This window comes from Euprymna scolopes, chromosome 46 (assembly GCF_053919585.1).
Source record: "Euprymna scolopes isolate OS-2025 chromosome 46, ASM5391958v1, whole genome shotgun sequence".
Classification (NCBI taxonomy): Eukaryota; Metazoa; Mollusca; class Cephalopoda; order Sepiida; family Sepiolidae; genus Euprymna; species Euprymna scolopes.
Window position 1 is genome coordinate 69,934,280 of NC_136527.1, and position 24,733 is coordinate 69,959,012.

The 24,733-nt window shown below is 32.3% G+C and overlaps 1 long non-coding RNA gene across 1 annotated transcript; it reads left to right on the forward strand.

Annotated features, from left to right (window-relative positions):
- The first annotated feature begins 428 nt into the window (after window positions 1-428).
- Window positions 429-18,679, forward strand: LOC145271334 (uncharacterized). The gene is made up of 2 exons (XR_013865824.1): window positions 429-516; window positions 14,611-18,679. It is a non-coding gene; the product is annotated as an uncharacterized LOC145271334 (long non-coding RNA).
- The last annotated feature ends 6,054 nt before the right edge of the window (window positions 18,680-24,733 follow it).

Here is a 24,733-nt window from a genome sequence, read left to right on the forward strand (position 1 = left end):
ATGTCCCTGTAAAAATATTTTCCTTGGTTTTATTGTTACAAATTACGATGCTTTATTTACACATAAAAAGTAAAAATAAACCCATTTACAACTGAAAACCATAACTTAAGTAAAGGTATTTTTTGTTTAAACAAAATAATACATTTCCACTAAGATTTTGAAAAAAGCTCTCATTCATTATCGACAGTTTGATTGTTCAACAGACCTCAGTTATGACGTTATTTCCTGTGCCCTCTGCCCCTGCCCTACTCATATTAAAATGGTTCGATTTTTTTTAATATCAAAACTAAGGTGTTTTTTATAATGTAAAAAAGGATTATTACATTTTTAAAAAGAAATAAAATTACGATTTTTTTTTTATAATAAAAAATAATAAAAAAATAATAAAACATTAAATTTTTTTTTTTTTTTTTTCATTTTCTGCGAACTTGCTTTTCCGGTCACCATATTAAAAGGCTAGTTCCACGCATCAAATTCAATCGTTTCTTTGTCGAAAGCAGATTGCAATACAAAAAAGTAAGTATTAGTTGAATTTATTTGCTTTTTATAGTTCTTCTTTATTACTGGGGCGCGTCCAAACCACTATGTTTCCCTTTTGTTTTGATATAAAAATAAGTCAACATTCAATATTTGCATGTAAACGGAGAATAGTAAGGTTATAGAATTCTTTCCAATCGGTTAATATTTTTGGTGATTTTAAAGCTCCCCCCCCCCCCGGAGTACTTTGAAAACGACTTTGATATTGAAAACATCGCAAATTCGTGGTTTAGTTATTAATGTAGGTATGACCATAATAAAAAGGATTTTCGACCCCCATAAATAATAACAGTAAAAACTTATAAAATAAAATCGGTTCATTGTAATTTTTGCAGTATTCTCAAGAAGACAGCTTCTAAACAAATATTTTTTACTCTCCATAAAACCGGTGAATTTTTTTTCAAAAAAACCCCCCAAAAATGAAAACAGAAAAATTGGAATTGCTTGTTATTTCTGCATATTTTGACGTAAACAATGAAAACAACACGATTTTTAAAATTCTCTCAAAAACGAAATAATTAATAAATTTTGTTAATTATTTTACAGATTTATTTAAAAAGAAATAAATTATAATTAAACTGAAGGAAAATAATGTGCAAAAATATTTTCATATTTTGCGCCCCCCCCCTCTAACGTGATTTTATCAGTATTTGGGGGGGGGCATTAACATCTTACTTTTTTTTGCGTATTAAAGTATACAAACCTATTTTTAAAAAAATGAAATATATATGAATTGAAAGAAAATATGTAAAAAGAAAAAAAAATCATACCCCCCCCTTGGCAGTTTTTCTCAGTTAATTGTTTTAGGGATCATCCGCTTAAAATATTCTTTTCTAGATATCTTATCTATACATGTCTTTTTTATAATATTTCAAGTCAAAGGTAAGGTTTTTACTGTTATATTTCACTTGAATAATGATTGAACAAAAACTTAAAGAAGGTATAATATATGTTTGTGCTGACGTTTTTTCCTATATTTTGTATGTTTCATATGTCTCTTCTCTGATAAATTTGCCGACTGTAGTGAAGTAGAAAAAAAAAGAAATTAAAAAAATATATATAAGACACAGCTGTTCCTTCCAAAAGGTCGAGCTTTTCAACGTCCAAAAATAATTCACCGTCACAAAAAGAATTCACCGTCACTTCTTCCAACTGTCGTTTCACTCTCTGCGCTCTTCCGTGCCGTTTATATGCTGCCCATTTCTCCACTTATGCAAATTGACTATCAACCAGAGCCATCTAGTTTTCCATTTCTCCAAACAGACAATTTGCAAAGGGGGACAACTCAAACCACACAGAGCCATCTAGTTTTCCATTTCTCCAAACAGCCAATTTGCAAAGGGGGACAACTCAAACCACACGCCCCCTTGATCTACACGATCATCACATGTAAACCCATCACGTAGTCGCTCGACCAACATAGCGGCCGTCTCTCTCGCTGCGATCTCCGCGGAGCCTCTTCGTGAACGTCGCTACTTGACTCGACGTTGCTGTTTTCCTCTGATGACACCACTACCGGCGGCACATCAAGGATGTGTCGAGGGATGCCGTCGATAGATACATTGTTCGCGGACTGGACACTTGTCACAATGCCCCTCCCCCAGCGTGTGGTACAGCGAGCATCAGGCGGTTTGATCCACACTTCCTCTCCCACTCGCACAGTCGCTCACTTCTCGCCTTCCTCCGTGGGTACCTGTGCCGTTTGGGGATGCCGCCACTCGTACTTGAAGACTGCCCTCTGCGGCACTGACTCCACTTTTTGCCCTGACTTTGGAGCCATATTATAACAGAAGACAGCTTCTGGTGGCGAAATCTGGCCCCTTTCAGCTATAGCCTTAATGGTCCTGTGATGCCGCTCCACAATTCCGTTTCCGCCTGGTCTATATGCAGCCCTGAAATAGAGCTGCACTCCCCACTTATCCAACACATTCTCCATGGCAGCTGAGCGAAAGGCAGTTCCATTGTCCATTAGCACTTCCGTCACCGGACCCCTCTCCAAAAACACCTCTTCTAAGACCTTTGCAATTTCACCTGCATTTTCCACCTTGATTTCCCTTTAAATGGCTACTCTTCCTGGTTCACAGTCGACCATTGACAGATACGGCCTCTGTCGATAGTGCGTTACGTCTATCGCCAACCTGCTCTAGTTCTCTTCCACCTGAACCTCACCAGCTTCGTGTCTACTCAACGCAGGGTCGATTGATTGACACCGGCTGCATCTCTCAACCACTGTCCTAATGGCCTCCTTTGTGATTCTGGGGTCCACCTTCCTGGCCAAGAACAAGGTTCTATCCACTCCAAAATGGTGCATGTCATGCAAATCCTTCAGAGTGTCTTCATTCAAACAACATATTGCAACAGCCGCCTCATTTGGCGCCTGTAGCCAAGTCTTCTGCACCCTCGTCATCACATCTGCTCTGTTCTTCGCTGAAGGAACAATAGTGACCCTAAGTTGAAGATCAAATTCCCTAATCAGCTCCCTTAACATCATTAATCGACGCTTTACTAGCATCTCGGCAGCACCTTTCGTCTTCACCTTCCTTTCTCCTGTAGCTTCGGACTGGATCCAAGAGAACACAGTGGCTGAGTCGGTCCTCACCTCAACATTCTGTAGCCCCCATTTCAAGGCCAAGTTGATGCCCTTCATAACCGCATCCAGTTCCGCCACATTTATGTGAGCCATTTTGTCCTTCTTCCGCAACCAAGCAGCATCTTCTGCAGTAACATCACCTATCTCCAAGGTAACCCCCACTGCTATACAGCTTGCATCACACCACACAACACCTTCTGCACTGTTGGGTACATGCCAAACACCTCTCACTGGATCCTCCCTCTTCACCTCTTCAATAATCTCTCTCATAATGTCCACAGTCTCTTTATCAACTCCATCCTCCCACTTCGCTCCACTAGCTAGCCTTTTGAGATAACTACATGCAGTCCGTAGCCATCCTGCAATAGGGTAATGGCCCACCAGTCTTCCGCATATTGAGAAGAGTACTCGCATGCTCAATTTTTCCGACACCTCTGGGATCTCATTTCCCCTCTGGAACATTAACCGTCCTATCTGGTCCTTTCTTAGTTGGAGCCCTAACACAACTCCTCCCTCCAGCAATTCCGTGCATTTTGCAATTAGCCCAAAACTGTTGAGGTGTTTATTACATCCTCTGCAGTTGTTACCGTCTCATCCACCAAAATATCATCAATGTAGGAACTGGTGGCTCTTCTGACTTTGTCCTCCTTGCTTAGCACCGTTTTGAGGATCGCTGCCATGATTTCAGAATTCAGGCCAAAACCCAACCTAGTGAGGGAGTACGTTCGGCCCTTGTATCTGACCTGCTGGTATTTCCAGAATTCCTGTGAAATGTGGATCTGTAGGTATGCAGATTTTAAATCCACAATCATCGCAGCCTTCTGAATCTGCCTCCACTTGCATGGTCTCTCCGCACACGTCCATCACATCGCCTCCCGTGTGACACGCAACATGTACGTTCAGCTCCCTGAAGTCCAGTACTGGCCGAACTTTTTGTTTTGTGAGCTGAACAACCACCATTAACGGCAGCACACCTTCCACCTTCTCTGTCCATGGTCTTAAAATCCCCTCTGAGATCCATCGGTCCACCTCCTTCTCAAATTCAACTCTTGTGCCTCCTCGCAACGTATGCTCGTAGCATTCCACTCTGTTGTTCAGTATGGGAGGTTCTCCCTTCCATGCCCACTTGACTGTCCATTTCTTACCATCAAAGTGTGCAGAGAAATCTTGGTCCTCTATCGTGCAACTTTTGTCTAACCTGGCCGTTCCTGTGACACCTTTTTCGAATTGCACACCTGCAGCCCCTTGATGTCCTCCAAATCTCACGGAATTCCTATATACCTTAACGCCCCGTAGTTGAGCAATTGCATCTATCGCTAGCACCACATCGACACCCGTGACAATTTTGTTAATAACAATCGCCTGGATTGTTAGTGACATCCCACGTACCATCAACCGAACGATACTTGTGCCATTGCACTTCATCTCTTTGCCGTCAACTGCCGTAATGCTGCTGGTTCCATTGCATGTGTCAACCATGTCTTTGGTGACAATTGTTGAAGTACAGCCCGTGTCAACAAGGGCTTTTGCACTTCGTCCATTTAGGGTCACCTCTACTTATGGTGACATACCCTGAAGCAGCTTCATCGAATAAATGGGGTAGCCACGGGCGCAGTGGCTTCCCCCTGTTCGTTTTCCTTGGGGACAGAATCTGCTGATGTGGCCGACTTCCCCACAGCGGTAACACGTGACTTCTGGCTTTGGCTCCCTGCACTCCCTCGCCATATGGGGGCCTTGGCATCGGTAGCATCTGCCAGAGAACCTGGGTCTCTGCCACAGTCCTCTCTGCTTTTCGTCCTTCACAATTTCCTGCTGCAGTGTGCTTCGTTGAGCGACAGCTACGATTCCCTGCTCACTCTCTTTTTTCCTGGCCTGCACCCTAGCCTATGGAATCAACTCCGTCACCTCCATAGTATTTACACCGGGCAGTTGCTGCAGAGCTATAGAAATATGGTCCGGGAAGCCATTGAAAAAGGCCATCTTAACCATATATCGACGGCCTCCTCCATTGAATCCTGCTCGTCCCGTCAACCTCCTGATATTGTTGGCGTAAACATCGACAGGCTCTCCGGTCCACACCATATGGCTTAGTTTGCCATATGCCACAAATGGTCCTTCGGTAAATGCTTCCTTCAACTTTTCCTCAATGGCGTCAACAGACAGTCGATCCTCTTCCCGCATCTCCAGATATAGGGCCAGAGCATCACCATCAAGATACAGCGGTATCAAGCTGGCTACATCCGCGATGTCCCGCAACTTAGCGACAAGTTTAACCTTGGTCAGCCAGGTTATAACATCTCCCTCTCCAGAGAACGTCCTAAGCATTTCACTGCTGATCCTCTTTGCTTCCATAGTTCCCGCCGAAATAGCTTGTAGTGAAGTAGAAAAAAAAAGAAATTTAAAAAAAATATATAAGACACAGCTGTTCCTTCCAAAAGGTTGAGCTCTTCAACGTCCAAAAATAATTCACTATCAGAATTCACCGTTACTTCTTCCAACCGTCGTTTCACTCTCTAGAGCCATCTAGTTTTCCATTTCTCCAAACAGCCAATTTGCAAAGGGGGATAACTCAAACCACACCGACATTGTGATGTTTATATGTGATTTAAACCCCGATCCTTCTTCTTTAATATAGAGTAACAATTACGATGAATTAATTTCATTTTCTTAGTTTTGACTTCTATTTCTTTTATGGGCGTCAAAAATTAGTATCATACCTATTATTAATGTATGCTAATCTAAACACTAAGGGCCATCAATACATGAAAAAGAAAAGAAAATGATTCAGAGATGATAGGCGTTACATAAAACATCACACAGAACAATAAATAAATTTTAGTGTTTATAAGAAAATATTTAAGTTTTTAATAAAGAATGCTGTAGAAAAAGAGGTTACGATACTGACAATGACAGCAAAAATGACCAGAATTGCATTGATGATCATCATGGTGAATGGACGACATTGGTTTGGTAGGAGAAACTTTGAAATAATGCCAATGTTACCATGTTTCTTTTATTGTTGTTCTTCTAGCATGTACACGGCCATCTTGCTAAGGATTGTAAGCAGATGAATTGCTGATCTCTAAAATGTTGACACATTTGAACCCCATTCCTTCACTTAAAAATTCCATAAAATTCAGGAAATCAATTAATGTTAATGAAATTTTTAGTATTTTCTTTTTATTATTTAACTATACTTCTATTTAACACAAATTATTTACTAAAACCAAATTGTTTTGCTTCCCATCCTTTATAGTTACAGCATTTTGATTTATTAGAAGGGAAATTCAAATTTATGTTTATTTTTGTAGAAAGGAGAAAAACTATGATACTTATTATTTCATCCAGCTATGTGTGACCATAGAATTACCTGGTCTACCACCTAGGTGCAGCATTAACTCTTTTAGAGTCCTGCACCAATAGATCTTGTCAGGTCATCTATCTAAGAGAAAAAAAAACTGATATAAATCCTGATCTGTAGACTATGCATATCATCCAACTTCTACACTCTTTCATTGTCTACTAGAGGTAGCCAGAACTTGATATTATTTTCTGACTAGGACAATGAACGCCGTCTCCTTATTCTCAATTTCTTTCTTTTTCTCACAAACTTAGCAAATCGAAGGTGCTTTCATACCACTTAAGTTGGTTTGTGCCGTCCTTCTCTTGACAGGCAGAGGATGCAGGGTTGACAGTTTGCCTTGCTGCTGTTTCTGTGCAACACTGCAAAAGACCTTAGTAGCACTTAGATCAGTTAACATCAGGATGGTTGTAGTGCCATGTTGTGCATGGAGAGGATTGTTCAATTTTCTTCAGTGGATTTTCTCCAAGTTACAACCATTGTGACAAGACTTGACTAATAGTCTACTTATCTGTCCATAGTTGGTATAAAAATGACTACCCAACCCACTCAGCCTCCAAATTGAAACTATTATATATAATGTCATTCTTAACAAAAATGAAATGACATCTCAAATAAAAATCCCAATCAAACCAGTTTTTTAACCATATCTTATTAATCTGTTTAAGAAAATTAATTTCTAAAACCAAATTGGTTTGCTTTCCATGCTTTATAGTTACACCAAGCAAAACTAATTTGCATCCTCCTTTGCAGCCCACATTCAAAATTATCCAAATGTCTAAAAATGTATATTTTCGGTAATAAAACAATATTTGGTTATCTTTCAGATGCAAGGTTCCTTGTTTACTTGCGGTTGTAACGATGTAAGATTCCGTTGTACGGAAGACCAAATCGGCCATAATTTAAATATTTAAATTTATTTACTGAATTTAAGTATTTAAATTGATATACTGTTTAAATGATAATAAATTGATATACTGTTTAAATGCTAATATACGTCTACAATGTTTTTTATTGGCGCTTTTCTTCGTATTTTTTAATAACATTTTTTTGCACCATTTACAAGTTTTTTTTTTACAAATATTTTTTTAATACTGTAATAGTAAAATTATTTTAGTAACATTCTATATTGGATAAGTTTTTTTTATGAAGTTTAAGTAAAAAAGTTCACTTTTTTTATTAAAAATACATTTCATGAAAACACTCATAAAATGTTCACGTTGTTTAATTAAAAGTTTTCAATTATAATCTAATAGTTTTATAATTTTGTTACAAATTTTTAATAAAGATTATTTTAATTTTAACGGTAATTTGGTTTTCATTATAAACTCCGTCATGTTAAAGGCTTTAAAATCACTTTAAATAGTAAATCAATTTTAATATTAAAAAAAAAAGAGAAAACAGGAAAAAAATCTCGTGTGAAAACATTACGAGATACTTTTTCCGTATAATTAATAAATGTATCTTTATTTTACTATTACAGTATTAAATTATTTTTAAAAAGAACTTGTAAATGGGGCAAAAAAAATGTTATTAAAAATACGAAGAAAAGCGCCAATAAAAACATCATAGACATTTTGGCCGATTTGGTCTTCCGTACAACGGAATCTTACATCGTTAAAACCGCAAGTAAACAATGAACCTTGCATCTGAAAGATAACCCAATATTTTAACTTCATATTTCTATTTTAAAATAAAATATGTGATTAACTTGTCAATTTTATACCTTCTTGCACTCAAAATGCCCCACTTAGTTCATTGCAGATTATTCCGGTTAAAAACATGATACCTCCACCTCCCTGTTGAGAGAATCGTGGAGGGGTCGGAAATCCAAGAGGACTCCAGCCTTTGGCCCACCCATCTGGTCACTCAAGGGTTGCTTAGGCAGCATTGATGAAAAGAATATTTTCGTTGCCAGTTTGCATGTATTTCTGAGCCTAAGCCAAACGTTTTAGCTCAAGAGTTTGGTTTAAAATAGGTTTTGCTTGGGCTTAATGCTTCTTGCAATTTCGTTTTTAGACATTGCAGCGTGTCTTTCTGAGCAAGGAAGGTATTCCAGCCTTTTCAAATACAGCAGCACTGTATTGCCAAGCTGCTTGATAAGTTGACAACAAAGTTTTTTCTAACATCACGAGAAGAAACGGACTTTCTTGTGTTTTTCTCCTTCCTTGGTTTGATGTTTGAATTTTCAACAAATGAAGACAATTGTGTTTGTAGGGCCAATTGCATAGTTTTTGTGAATTCAGTTATTTACTCCATGTTAAACTTTTAAGCACAGAATAAAATAACAAAAATTACTCATACAAAAACTGTGCTAAATAAAGTTAATGAATTTGTTTAAAAGGCACATTATTTTGTGAGAAATTAAAGGTTTGGAGAAGAAAAATACACAACGATGCTAACCATCTGCTGACACACAATCAACAGCATAAGACATCTTCCTTTGTTGCAGTTTTTTTTATCCTTATTTATTTTTTCTTTATGAGAAGAAAATAAATTTGAAATTTTCATTAGATAATCATAATACAGAATATTAACTTATGGGTAATACAAAGGTTTATTTACAAAAGGGTATACAAGAGTATACTCAATGTCTTTGAACTCTCTAATTCCCGGAGGAGTATAAGGTGACCTAAAAAAACGGGTCCCGCCTCTAATTAGGCCCGGTTTCTTAGTGTTTTGTCCGAATGAAATTAAACTTTGGTCATAACTAGTTTATTATATTCAAAACATCACATCAAAACACAAGGGTCTTTGGTTTTTTTTCTCCATTTACTGTAAAATGCTCAGAAAAACAATTGAATGTCCTGTTTTTTTTGGGGGAGGGGGGTCACTGTGTATTTCTACATTGTCTGTATATTATTGTATGGAGAGGTTTCTAGATCATTCCATTATAATACAGACAAAGGCAAATTAATGCATATTTCGAATAGGCTGAGAATATACGGACCAGATTTTCACTCTCCAAAAATCTGTGAGTATCGCTGGAGTTACAGTATAATATAGTTTATGATATAAACTATAGTCTGCTTCATTTTCATTCCTGCATTTGACTCTGTTGATTGTGGAACCATTTGCAAGGTCATACATACCGATGACATGTCTTCAAACTGTTCAACCTAATCAAAGCCAAATATCTCTCCACATGCACTAAAGTTTGCATGTATGGTCAGGAGTCATGCTTTTTTGACATACATTTTGGCAACTGATAAAGATGCATTCTCTTACTAACGTTCTTCATTTATACACAATCGACTGCATGACATTGAACACTATGGCCAACTTTCATTGTGTAACAGCTGGCCCAACTAACCTGGAGTGAATGCCAAAACCCTTACTTCATGCAACCATAATCGTTTTCAAATCTTCATTCAATTATTATTATTCTGAATTTATTGTAATCAACTGCTAATTTTTAATTCAGTTGGCATAAATGTTATGGAGAGTTCAGTTGATCCTGTGTCCGTTATTGCAATGGTGGAGTAGGCTCTGCCTATTACAATTGGCTGTAGTCGATACTGTATTTCCATCATCAAACATCTGATTCAGATATTTTTAAACTCTCAGTAAATGTGATTTTGTGAAAGAGAATATAACTCTTACACATTTCGATTTATTTTGAATATCTTTATTGTTTCTTAAAAATTTTTAATTCTATTTTATTTAAGTAAAATTCATATTAAAAAATATAATTTTATTCAATACAATCAAATATCGTAAATTAGGAAATATTTTATAACATGTGAAAAATATAAATGAGTTTCTTTTGTAATTTCTGTAATGTAAACAAGTTTGGGGTATTTTAGTGATTTTAATATGTTCTCCAATTTCAGGTGATTTCAATTATATACACATTAATTTGTTGTACTAAGAACAATGGTAAATAATTGCCAGATTTATAGAATGCATTGGAAAGGATTAGTCAATGTGTTGCAAATATAACGAGATTATTATTACAGTTTTTGAAGCTCATCAATAAAGTATTTGCGCTTTTAAATATTAGAAATTATTTATTTCGTTTATAAGCTTAATAAAATATGTAAATTATATTGAAAACATTAAATTTGGATTTCATTCATGGTTTTGGGAAAATTAAGTTAAATACTAGACTACCTGAGATTCGTTTAGTCAGTATATTTTATAGATATCTATGGAATAATAAGTATATAAAATAACTATATAAAAATGCAAATGAGTATACAGAATTGATGTATAAACATGCCAAAATCAATTCACGCATGCGAGAACAAACATGGCGACCAGTGAAAACAATAGACAATTTTGCATGCGCATGCAAAAAAATAAATGCACACATAAAAACAGATTGGTATGGGCAAAAATAGCCGGACAAAAATAGGAGGACCTAGTTTATCATAATTTCTTTGTAGGTTTCCGACTACTTTTTGATTGTATTTGAAAGATTAAAGACTAAAGTTTATTTCCAAAAGAAAAAAAATATATTTATACACGGGGAAAAATAAGTCATGAAAAATGTTTTCACGGCGAGCTACTCAATTCAGCTAAATTTAGAAGTTGAACACATTTGTTGTTAAAATCCTTTAAAAGATAAATATTAATTTTCTCGGTCTATTTCAAAGATAATTAGTAAAGTAAAGTCCTAAGATATTAAAATTAAATAAGAAAACACTTTGGACAAAACATTAATTAATTAGCCAAAAACTGAGTGATTCTGCCCTTCTCAAAACGCAACAAACTAAAGTTTTTCTAAACACGGAATATATGGAGGCCCAAAATTTCGGGCAGTCGAAAGACTGTAAACATGACGTCATGTAATTAAAAGGGAGGAAGGGGTGTGATATTTTTCTTTTTTCCCCAGACGTGCATTCATACATTCCTATTCTGAACGTTTGTATAAACTTTTTCATTTTTTAATTTAATTATTTTTCTATGTTCCTGTTTTTTTTAATTAATTTTGTTTTTAATTATTGTTCAATATTATATAAAAATATGTTATGCCGAAACTTTCACATTCTTGCGAGCAAAGAAATTATTAAAATCTTGCATATATAAATTATGCGAAACCTGTAATTAAAAAAAAGTTTAAATATTTTTTGCAATTATTATTTTTTATGTAAAAATATTAAATAAATAATGCTTTATTCAATGGTAATGTCGGTAGTTTGGGAAATTCATTTTTCTTCGAGTTATATCAAATTCATTAATATGGAATATAGGGGCTTTTTTCATAATGTTCCTGTAAAACTTATTTTTTATTGCTACAAATACAGATGCTTTATTTATATAAAAAAAGAAAAAATAAATTCTTGCATTTTTTGTTTATTACTGATTGGGTAGCTCGCGGTGAAAACATTTTTCGTAACTTTTTTTTTCACGTGTACAAATATTTTTTTCCTTTAGGAAATTAACTTTAGTTTTTATTCTTTCAAATACAATCAAAAAGTAGTCGGAAACCTACAAAAATAAATCGGCTTTCAAAACTAGGTCCCCCTATTTTTGCCCGCACATTTTTGCCCATACCTAACTACTGAAAACCATAACTTTAGTAAACGTATTTTTGTTAAAACAAAATAATACATTTCCACTAAGATTTAAATAAAAATAATTAGTTCATTATATTCCACGATCATTATTTGATAAATACTGAAAATTTCATTAAAATTGGTTAATTTCCTGATTTTTAGGGAGGATACAAAATGTTATATACATTTTGAACATTGCCATTCATTTTGCCCGTACCTAAAAACAGACATGGCGATCAGTTGAAAAGATGCAGAATATGTTGGATATCACTTAACATCATTACCCTTAGATTAATAAAAAAAATACTTGCCCCCACCACTGCTCCCAAGTTTTAAAACATGCTAATGATTACATGTCTGCTATGTCGCCAAGAAATGGGGGTTTCAATTTATGTTAAATTTATATAGGAATGTTAACCCTTATGCTAAAATGTTAAAATTTAATTATTTTAAAAAAAATTATTTTATATTAATTTTAAAGGTCGTTGAAGTGCATTAACCACAGAAAAATTAAATTTTAATTCCTTGGGGGGGGAACTACGCTGGGTAAGTTGTAAAAACCGATTTTGATGTTGAAAACATTGCAAATTCGTTGTTTACTTAATAATGTAGGTATGGCCATAGTAAAGGGGAACTTTTCGACCCCCATAAATGAAAACAGTAAAAACTTATGGAATAAAATTGGTTCATTGTAATTTTTGCAGTATTCTCAAGGAGGAAGCTTCTAAATTTTTTTTTTATTTTCCATAAAACCGGTGATTTTTTTTTAAATTCCCCAATAAAATGAAAACGAAAATATTGGAATTGCATGTTTATTTCTACATATTTTAACGTAAACAATGAAAACAATGCGATTTTTTAAATTCTTTCAAAAAATAAAATAATTGATAAATTTCGTTAGTTTTTTAACAGATTTATTTTAAAAAGGTTGAACTATATAAAAGCTGAAGAAAAATAATATGAAAAAATTTATCATATTCCCTCCCTCCCCCTCCAACTCATTTTATCAGTTATTTTGGTTGAAGGAGGGATGTGCATCTTAGTTTATTTTTTACATATTAAATTATTCTAAAATGATGAAACAATTTATATTTAATTTTGGGTCATTTATAGGATTTCTATCGAGATTTAAAAAAAAAAAAGAATTTGAAAAATATATTAAATTATTTAAGTTTTACACAATTAAAAAAATTATTTTATACATTTGACAGTTGTTCTCAGTTAATGGGTTCATTTCAAACCGGAAGTTGATTGTTTTAGTGGTGATCTGCTTAAAATATGATTCTTTTCTGGATATCTTATCTGTATATGTCTTTTTGTGGGGCCAATTACATGGTATTTGTGAGTTCAGTTATTTACTCCACATTAAATAGAATAAAACAACAAAAATTATTTGTGCAAAATATTTGTGCTAAATAAATAAATTATTTCGTAAAAAATTTCTTTTTGCAGTCTTTTTTATCCGTATTTATTTTTTCTTTATTAGAAGAAAATACATTTGAAATTTTCTTTAGATAATCATAATACAGAACATTAACTTTGTCTAAATATAAAAGTTAATTTACAAAGGTTATACAAGATGATAGCCTGTCTTACTTGATGTCTTCAGACTCTAATTCTTGGAGGAGTATTCCTACGTTTTCTGTATATTAATTTATTTACAAATTTTTAAGGATTTTTTTATTTAATGACCTGTGCTACTTTTTAAATAGTACTAGTCTACCTGTTGGCCCTTTTTTACAGGTAATGACTTCATTATTTTATATTTATTTACAACTTTTTAAAAAATGTTTTTGCATTTAATGTTCAAAATAAAAACTGATTTGGAGATTATGTTGTTTATTTTCTTGAGAAAACATTGTGAAAGTTAAAAATAAAACTCAGGAAGCCTCTTTTGCACTACTGCAAGCACCAGTTAAAATTAAGGCGTCTCTACTAAAAGCACTACTATATCCAATGTTTTACCCCTTCCTTAAGAGAAAATATTTTTAAAGTAAGACATAAATTGTCAATCTACAGGGGCGCTATTAAAAGCAGTACATGCAGTTATAATATGGTTATAGTAATATATTATATGTAAAATAATAATATAATATTGTTATAGTAATATATTATATGTAAAATAAACACGTAAAAATAAGTTTAAACAAAGCATATTGTTTACCTTGTGTATGCTTTGATTAGCAGCAGTGGTTTTAATATTTGACTTTAGACAGGTCGGTCCTGAAATCGGTAAGCAAACGATTTTTTTAAACCAGAAGTCAAAAGCAGATGGACAGTTTAAACGCCCAAGCAAATATTCTGATCTGAGTTTTATGATTATATAGACTATTAATACAAAATGTATTCATTTATTTAATTAATAGACAAATATTGTAAAAAATATCCTCATTTAATTTTTAAAATAAATGATATTGATTTCAAGTATATTTTAATAAAATTGAATATGATAATTCTAATGTTTGCTTTTAGCGCACTATACTGAAACTTATTGCTAATGTATATTTATGAATAACTGTGTCTATACCTTAACGTCCTAAAAATAATTTGGTTTAAAAAAACATGTATACCATTAATATATTTTCTTGAAATTTATGTTTTAATTGTTTTTAATTTTGCAGAATATCAAGTAAACACCACAAGAAAACAAATGAAAATGGATTAAAGTTAAAAGCCGGAAATGAGAGAAATGTAACTAAACATTTTTTAGCAAATCGCCTTTTCTAATAATATATTAAAAAAACACCTTTGTGTTTCCTAAAAACGTACTTTTTTATTCAATCACAATCACAATTTAGTTTGAATATTTTTTTTACTTCATAACTTTAATGTAGTAATGGCTGCATATGACGTATATAATTACAAGTTCATATGATTAGTCTTTACACGTGTTCATATGACTTGCATAATAATAAGTTCATATGATTAGTCTTTACACATGTGCATATGACTTGCATACTTTTAAGTTTATATGATTAGTCATCAAAACTATTTGAAAAAATGCTATGTATGGTTAAAATAAAAAAATTAGCTCAATAACAGGTTACAAATTCAGTTGCGTAAAATGATCTCTTCAATATTTCAACGTGTAAAATAAACTATGAATCTGGTACAGATGTAAAACCTTACTCTTGTAGTATATGCAGTTAATCTTTACAAGGAAATCACAAATGATGCAGCATATGCAAATACATGCACACTAAAGTAAAAGCATATTCTTGTGAAGTGTGTTCCTCTTTTATACAGAAACATGTTAAGACATATGCAAACACAAACTGAAGAGAAACCATATTCTTGTGAAATATATGGCTCTTCCTTTACACATAAGCAAACACATGCTGGAGAAAAACCATATTCTTGTGAAGTATGTGGCTCTTCTTTTGCAAAGAAATCTGACTTGGTAAAACATGTGCGAATACATACTGGAGAGAAACCATATTCTTGTGAAGAATGTGGATATTGTTTTAGACGGAGAGACTACATGTTGCAACATATGCGAACACATACTGGGAAGAAGCCATATTCTTGTGAAGTATGTGGCTCTTCTTTTGCAAGAAAATCACAAATGGTGACACATATGCGATCACATACTGGAGAGAAACCATATTCTTGTGAAGTCTGTGGTTCTTCTTTCACACGGAAGGAACATATGTTGCGACATATGCAAACACATACTGGAGAGAAGCCCTATTCTTGTGAAGTATGTGGCTCTTCTTTTGCAAGAAAATCACACATGGTGACACATATGCTATCACATACTGGAGAGAAACCATATTTGTGTGAAATATGTGACTCTTCTTTCACACGTAAGGCACATATGTTGCGACATATGCGAACACATACTGGAGAGAAGCCATATTCTTGTGGAGTATGTGGCTCTTCTTTTACAAGAAAAGCACAAATGGTGACTCATATACGATCACATACTGGAGAGAAACCATATTCTTGTGAAATATGTGGCTCTTCTTTTACACGTAAGGCATATATGTTGCAACATATGCAAACACATACTGGAGAGAAGCCATATTCTCATGTATGAGGCTCTTTTTTTTACACAGAATACAATATGTTGCAACATATGCAAACACATACTGGAGAGAAACCATATTCTTATGAAGTATTTTGCTCTTCTATTGCAAATAAATCAGACATGGCACAACATGCGAACACATACTGGAGAGAAGACATGTTCTTGTGAAGTATATGACTCTTGTTTTACACGGAAAGGAACTATGATGCAACATATGAAACACATACTAGAGAGAAGCCACATTCTTGTGAATTATGTGGCTGTTCGTTTGCAAAAAAATAAGACATGCATAAAAATATGCTAATATATACTGGAGAGAAGCCATATGCTTGTATAGTATGTGGCTCTTCTTTTGCAAATAAATCAGACATGGTAAGACATTCAATACATACTGGAGAGAAGCTATATGCTTGTATAGTATGTGGCTCTTCTTTTGCAAATAAATCAGACATGGTAAGACATTCAATACATACTGGAGAGAAGCCATATGCTTGTATAGTATGTGGCTCTTCTTTTGCAAATAAATCAGACATGCGTAAACATGTGAACATACACTGGATAGAAACCATATTCTTGTGAATAGTTGCTCTTTTACAAGAAAATCCAATATATGCAAGCACTTACTGGACAGAAGCCATACTCTTGTGAAGAATGTGCAGTTTCTCTCATACAGAATTAGATAGTGTGAGTCATCTGATATCAAATTGCAAGTTTCTTTTGGTGGCAGCTTTTACACAGCGAGATATGGAGTATATAAGTACCTTCATTGGATCATCTGTAAAAAATTAAACATCTAGTGTAGCAGCAAGTTCTGGGAACATGAACTTGAAAAAAAAAACAGTTGGCAATGACTTATATACAATATATTAAGGCCATGTTGTCCTTACAGCCATCTTCCTTGAAAATGCTGCTGTGAAACCTGACATAGTTATATGCAATAAATCAGAAAGAGTGGCAACCTTGGTTCAAGTGAGTGGCTGTAATGATGGCGGACCCAACAAAACTACAAGAGAAACAGACCAAACCCCACGGTCTGAACAGAGCTGAAAGAGAGAAACAGACCAAATACCAAGGTCCCATGTATGATATGAAATTAAACTGGAATCTTTAGGAGATATCAATCATACCAGTTATATAGGTTCCACAGGGCTTATGAAGAACCTGGTGAACACAGTACAAAATAGATCTAGGCAATTGTACTTAAGGAAATGACGAGGATACTAAAAAAGTTCTCGGTTGGTTTCAATAAAAAACAGGACAATGTTGGCAGCTGGTTTGACTGCCCCATACCCAGCATTATAATCTTCAAAAGAATAAAAATAAAAAAAGGAAACCATATTCTTGTCAAGTATATATATTTCTTTGAATTTGTATTGCATGCAAACAACATAATGTAAACAAAATAATATTGTAACGTATATCTCAATTATTTTTCATTGTGTATAACAAGCTACATAAAAACTCCATGCGAACTTTGTACCTCTTCATTTTCAAATGTAATATTCTTGTGTTAAATTACAACTATATTCTCATACAGTATTTGGTTCATTTACAATTTTACAGAAAATCTTGCAACACATGTGAACACATATATTGAACACATACAGGGAAATAAGTTCTAAAAAAACTCTATTGTAACTATGTATCTCTTCATTTTCAAATCTAATATTCTTATGCTAATGAACAACTATATTCTCATACAGTACTTGATTCATTTACAATATAGAGAAAATGTTGCAACACATGTGAACCAATATAAAAAAGTTCTCGGTTGGTTTCAATAAAAAACAGGACAATGTTGGCAGCATTACAATCTTCAAAAGAATAAAAATAAAAAAGGAAACAACATTCTTGTCAAGTATGTGACTTTTCCTTTACTCAGAAGGAAAATGTGGTGAAACATATGCAAAAACTGAAGAGAAAACACATTCTTCTATGTGGATCTACTTTTGAAAAGAAATTACACATGGTTAAACATATGTGAAAACATACTGAGGAGAAACCATATTCTTTTATGTGGATCTTCTTTTGAAAAGAAATTACACATGGTTAAACATATGTGAAAACATACTGAGGAGAAACCATATTCTTTTATGTGGATCTTCTTTTGAAAAGAAATTACACATGGTTAAACATATGTGAAAACATACTGAGAAGAAACCATATTCTTCTATGTGGATCTTCTTTTGAAAAGAAATTACACATGGTTAAACATATGTGAAAACATACTCAAGAGAAACCATATTGTTAAGTATGTGACTCTTGTTTTAAAGGTTGCAAAATAGATGAACACATACTGGAGAGAAGCTCTATTTTTGTGAAGTATGAGGCTCTTTTGCAATAAAATCATACATGGTGAGGCATTCGAATACATACCACAGAGTAACCAAATACTATATGTAGCGATATATATGAACACATACTGGAGAGAAATCATATTTCTTTGAACTTGTATTGCATGCAAACACATAATGTAAACAAAATAATATTGTAACGTATATCTTAATTATTTTTCATTATGTATGACAAAATAATATTGTAACGTATATCTCAATTATTTTTCATTATGTATAACAAGCTACATAAAAACTCTATGTGAACTATGTAGCTTTTCATTTTCAAATGTAATATTTTTATGCTAATGAACAACTATATTCTCATACAGTACTTGATTCATTTACAATATAGAGAAAATGTTGCAACATGTGAACACATACAGAGAAATGAATTCGCATCACAGGAAAATCAATTTATTTTGTGGCGTGTAATAACTAAAAATCTTATACTAATTAGATTTAATTCCACTTGGGTGTAATATCTTGTAGTTCATATGAAATATGCCACATAGAAAGTAAAATGTCTTGAAGTATGCTGCTATTGCAATAAACCCCTTACTTTCTACATGTTGATTTGGATGCAGCCAAGCATACTGAATTGCAATTTAAGTAATCATGAAAAATAATTAAAAAAAATTATAAATTCTGAACTCATACAGGAGAGAGTAAAATTTTTCTTAAAGGAACAATTGTAATTCTAAAATAATTCAAGGTTGAATATTTGTAAATTCTCAAATAAATTGCTGATGCAGATAGAAAACACATTAAAGAGAAAAGGATTTGAATTGACATACAAGACCAGTGAAAATTTCACGATATTAATAAAAACTTTAATCATTTTAAAATAATAAAAATTAAAAATATTTTATAACTCTTTTTTTATGACAGGAAATTAACATAACGTTTAAAACCCTTTCTGATATATCAGATCAATATTTACTGATAGAAAAAACTTCTAAAATTATATAAATTTTATTAACGTTATTACAGATTTGTGATATGATCGACTGGAATACAGTCGAAGACCAGCTCACTAAAAACAACATAGTAGCAGAAGACAGCAAAAGGAGAGAAGTTTGATGAAGAATGTTCTATTTTGCTTCCTTTTTCAAACGTACAAAAATATGAAATATATTAACTTAGCAAAGAAAAAATAATTTGATAAATTAAAATACACTTTAAAAGTACAAAAATATGCAAAATAGCACCTTAACAAAGAAAAACGAAACAAAAATATTAAAATATTTCCTAAATAAAATACTTGTACAAGTACAATAATATGCAAAATATTAATTTAGCAAAGAAAAAAGAAATAACAATTTATTAGATAAATTAAAATACATTTTTAAAATTAACAAAAATATTTACTTAGCAAATAAAAAACAAAGGACTATTTGATAAATTATATTATAAAGTATAACACACTTTTAAAATGTACCAAATATATAAAATATTAATTTAGCAAAGAAAAAATAAACAAAAACAATTTATTTCATAAATTAAAATGCACTTTATTATTTTACAAAGAAACAAGAAACAATTTTATAACGTACAAAATATGTAAAATAATATCTTAGGAAAAAAAAAAACAAATAGCAATTTATTTGATAGATAATAACTTTCCAAAGAAAAAAGAAACAAATACCAATTTATTTGATAAATTGAAATACACTTTTTAAAAGTACGAAATATGAAAAATATTAATTTAGCAAAGAAAAACCAAATAATATCTCATATGATAAATTATAATACATTTTTAAAACATAAGAACATGCAAAATATTAATTTAGCAAAGAAAAAAGAAACAAAAAACAAATTATTCGATAAATTATAGCAAAAACAGTTTGATAAATTAAAATACATTTTTACAGTACAAAACATTTTTAAAATGTATAAAAATATGCAAAATATTTACTTAGCAAAATATGCTAAATAGTAATTTAGCAAAGAAAAAGTAAAAAAACAATTTGATAAATTAAAATACTTTTAAAAATTACAAAATATGCTAAATATTAATTTAGCAAAGAAAAATTTATTTGAAAAATTAAAATACACTTTTAAAACGTACAAAACATACAAAATAATCCTGTGTGAACATGAAAGTGAGATTAACCTTAGCTCTCGATGTAAGAGGATTCGTTTGTGTCTGGCGTGCAGGGCAGTAATTGATATGAAAGAAGAAACACCACTGATGTGGTAAGTCAGTCTTATGGAAACCCATTATGAGGCGATTGTTTTTTAACGAATCGACAAAGAGTGGGGTTTCCTTCATCTTTCTTTAAGGAAGCCCGGACTTTTAGGTTGTGTTGTCTTCACTGGAAACTGTCCTTACCAAGAATTGATACTTTTTTAGAATATCTACCATAAAGTTATTCCATCGAACTGTTCAGCAACTGATTTGTTCTGAGCAAACTGTCTTGGAGCTGAGGAGTCTGTCTTCTGGAGGTGGGTGGTGCTGGGCTAACCAACTCCCTTCCTATTATTTGTTCCTGATTTTTACGTTCATCCCGTATGTTTAAATTCTTTAAAAAGATATACATATGATTTTATGTAAACAATAATTAATTTCTACTGATTGTAAAAATAAAATTATTGTCTTTGACGTAATCTTTGATTTCTGTTTAAACCTTCGAATGTCGTTTTTTTATATTATTAATCTTTATGAAATAACAATTATTTCTACTTGTCGTAGCAGTAGTAGTAGTAGTAATAATAATAGAAACAACAATTTCGAAATTTATAATTTAAAATGAAAATCTAGTATTGAAGTAACCGGAAATGGAATTTATTAGAATTCTTTCTTTTCGCATGAAACATGATTTTCAAAACAATCATTATGAAACAAACACAAAACAAATGAAATTAAAATACAATTATATAGACAGATTTGCCGTTTAGTTGTACAAATATCCTCGTAGTAAACAGAAGTTTATATTAGAAATGTTTCAAAAACTTTAAATGGGTAAAATTTAATCCCACTATTATTTCACATGTGAGGATGTGATTAAAATATTAAATTAATTAGGTTGTTTTACAAACAAATAAGAAATAATGAAAGATGAAGTTGTAAAATGATTTAATGGATCGAAAAGCAGAGACACCGTCAGTTTTATGAGAAATGTGATCTCTTATCTACAAAATATTTACTTAGCAAAGAAAACAACAATTTCATAAATTAAAATATTTTTTCAAATTTCAAAACATGCTACATAATGATTTAGCAAAGAAAAAAGAAACAAAAAACAAATTATTTGATAAATTATAATACATTTTTTAAAATGTACAAAAATATGCTAAATATTTACTTAGAAAAGAAAAAAGAAACAAAAACAATTTGATAAATTATTTGATAAATTAAAATACTTTTAAAATTACAAAATATGCTAAATATTAATTTAGCAAAGAAAAACGACACAAGGAAAAATGTATTTAAAAAATTAAAATACACTTTTAAAACGTAAAAAATATACAAAATGTGTGAACATTAAAGTGAGATTAACCCTAGCTCTCGACGTAAGAGGATTCGTTTGTGTCTGGCGTGCAGTGCAGTAATTGATCTGAAAGAAGAAACACCGCCATTATGCTGAATCAGTTTTACGGGAAATGTGATCTCTTATCTGCGAGAATTGTTGAGAGGTGAACGTGACTGTATGCACATTGCTTGGCATTTGTCGGCATAAAAGTGACAACAGGAGACCACTTGACAGATCGTATGTAGCGAACTATGAGGTGGTGGTGTTATTGCATGCAAGGTGTATGGAATTTTGAGGCGATTGTTTTTGTAACGACCCATCAAAGAGTGATATTTCCTTCATCTTTCTTTAAGTAAGCCCGGACTTTTATGTTGTGTTGTCTTCACTGGAAACTGTCCTTCTTACCAAGAACTGATACTTTTTTAGAATGTCTACCATAAAGTCATTCGATCGAACTGTTCAGCAACTGAATTGTTTTGAGCAACCTGTCTTGGAGCTGAGGAGTCTCTCTTCTTGAGGTGGGTGGTGCTGGGCTAAGCCGCTCTCTTCCTATTATTTGTTCCTGACTTTTACGTTCATCCCGTATGGTTAAATTCTTTTAAAAGATATACATTAGATTTTATGTAAATAATAATTAATTTCTAGTGATTGTAAAAAATAAAAATACTGTATTAGACGTTATATTTTATTTCTGTTTTAACATTCGAATGTCGTTTTTTTACATTATCAATCTTTATAAAATAACAATTATTTCTAGTAGTAGTAGTAGTAGTAATTATAACAATTTCGATATTTATCATTTAAAATCATAATCTAGTATTGAAGTAACCGTAAATGGAAATCAAAGAGTGGTATTTCCTTCATCTTTCTTTAAGTAAGCCCGGACTTTTATGTTGTGTTGTCTTCACTGGAAACTGTCCTTCTTACCAAGAACTGAGACTTTTTTAGAATGTCTACTATAAAGTTATTCAATCGAACTATTCAGCAGCTAAATTGTTTTGAGCAACCTGTCTTGGAGCTGAGGAGTCTCTCTCTTCTGGAGGTGGGTGGTTCTGGGCTAACCCACTCCCTTCCTATTATTTGTTCCTGACTTTTACGTTCATCCCGTATGTTTAAATTCTTTTAAAAGATATACATTAGATTTTATGTAAATAATAATTAATTTCTAGTGATTGTAAAAAATAAAAATACTGTATTAGACGTTATATTTTATTTCTGTTTTAACATTCGAATGTCGTTTTTTTACATTATCAATCTTTATAAAATAACAATTATTTCTAGTAGTAGAAGTAGTAATTATAACAATTTCGATATTTATCATTTAAAATCATAATCTAGTATTGAAGTAACCGTAAATGGAAATCAAAGAGTGGTATTTCCTTCATCTTTCTTTAAGTAAGCCCGGACTTTTATGTGGTGTTGTCTTCACTGGAAACTCTCCTTCTTACCAAGAACTGAGACGTTTTTAGAATGTCTACTATAAAGTTATTCAATCGAACTGTTCAGCAGCTAAATTGTTTTGAGCAACCTGTCTTGGAGCAGGAGTCTCTCTCTTCTGGAGGTGGGTGGTTCTGGGCTAACCCACTCCCTTCCTATTATTTGTTCCTGACTTTTACGTTCATCCCGTATGTTTAAATTCTTTTAAAAGATATACATTAGATTTTATGTAAATAATAATTAATTTCTAGTGATTGTAAAAAATAAAAATACTGTATTAGACGTTATATTTTATTTCTGTTTTAACATTCGAATGTCGTTTTTTTACATTATCAATCTTTATAAAATAACAATTATTTCTAGTAGTAGTAGTAGTAATTATAACAATTTCGATATTTATCATTTAAAATCATAATCTAGTATTGAAGTAACCGTAAATGGAAATCAAAGAGTGGTATTTCCTTCATCTTTCTTTAAGTAAGCCCGGACTTTTATGTTGTGTTGTCTTCACTGGAAACTCTCCTTCTTACCAAGAACTGAGACTTTTTTAGAATGTCTACTATAAAGTTATTCAATCGAACTGTTCAGCAGCTAAATTGTTTTGAGCAACCTGTCTTGGAGCTGAGGAGTCTCTCTCTTCTGGAGGTGGGTGGTTCTGGGCTAACCCACTCCCTTCCTATTATTTGTTCCTGATTTTTACGTTCATCTCGTATGTTTAAATTCTTTTAAAAGATATACATTAGATTTTATGTAAACAATAATTAATTTCTAATGATTGTAAAAAATAAAAATAAAATTTTTGTATTAGACGTTATATTTGATTTCTGTTTAAACATTCGAACGTCGTTTTTTTTACATCATTAATCTTTATGAAATAACAATTATTTCTACTCTATTATTTCTAGTAGTAGTAGTAGTAGTAGTAGCAACAACAACAATTTCGAAATTTATAATTTAAAACTATAATCTAGTATTGAAGTAACCGGAAATGGAATTTATTAGAGTTCTTGATTTTCGCATGAAACAGGATTTTAAAAACAATCATCATGAAACAAAAACAAATGAAATTAAAATATGTCAGAAATTTAATTTCTTCCTTCTTTTCGTCGGTGTCTTTTATCTTTCCTCCCTTCTTTCCTTCTTTAACTTTACGTCCTTTTAACGAGCTGCTGCTGCTGAAAGAATCACGCCACAATTGGTTCTACTAAGAGATATTTTTCCCGCGAAAATTCAACACGTGCACTAGAGAGCGGAGCGAAAGTCAGTTTTGGACAGAGATTCCACAAGGGTAACACGCAAGTTACGAGCTCTGGTCCTACTCAGACATTCAAGTCTTAAAAATAGTAAAAGTTATTTCATTGTTCATAGGAATGAATAATGAGTTTCAGTAAGAGTCGAATCAAGTTGGTTGACTCGAAAAGAAAAGAAAGAATCAATTCTAAGAAGAATTGATCTATAAACTTGACGC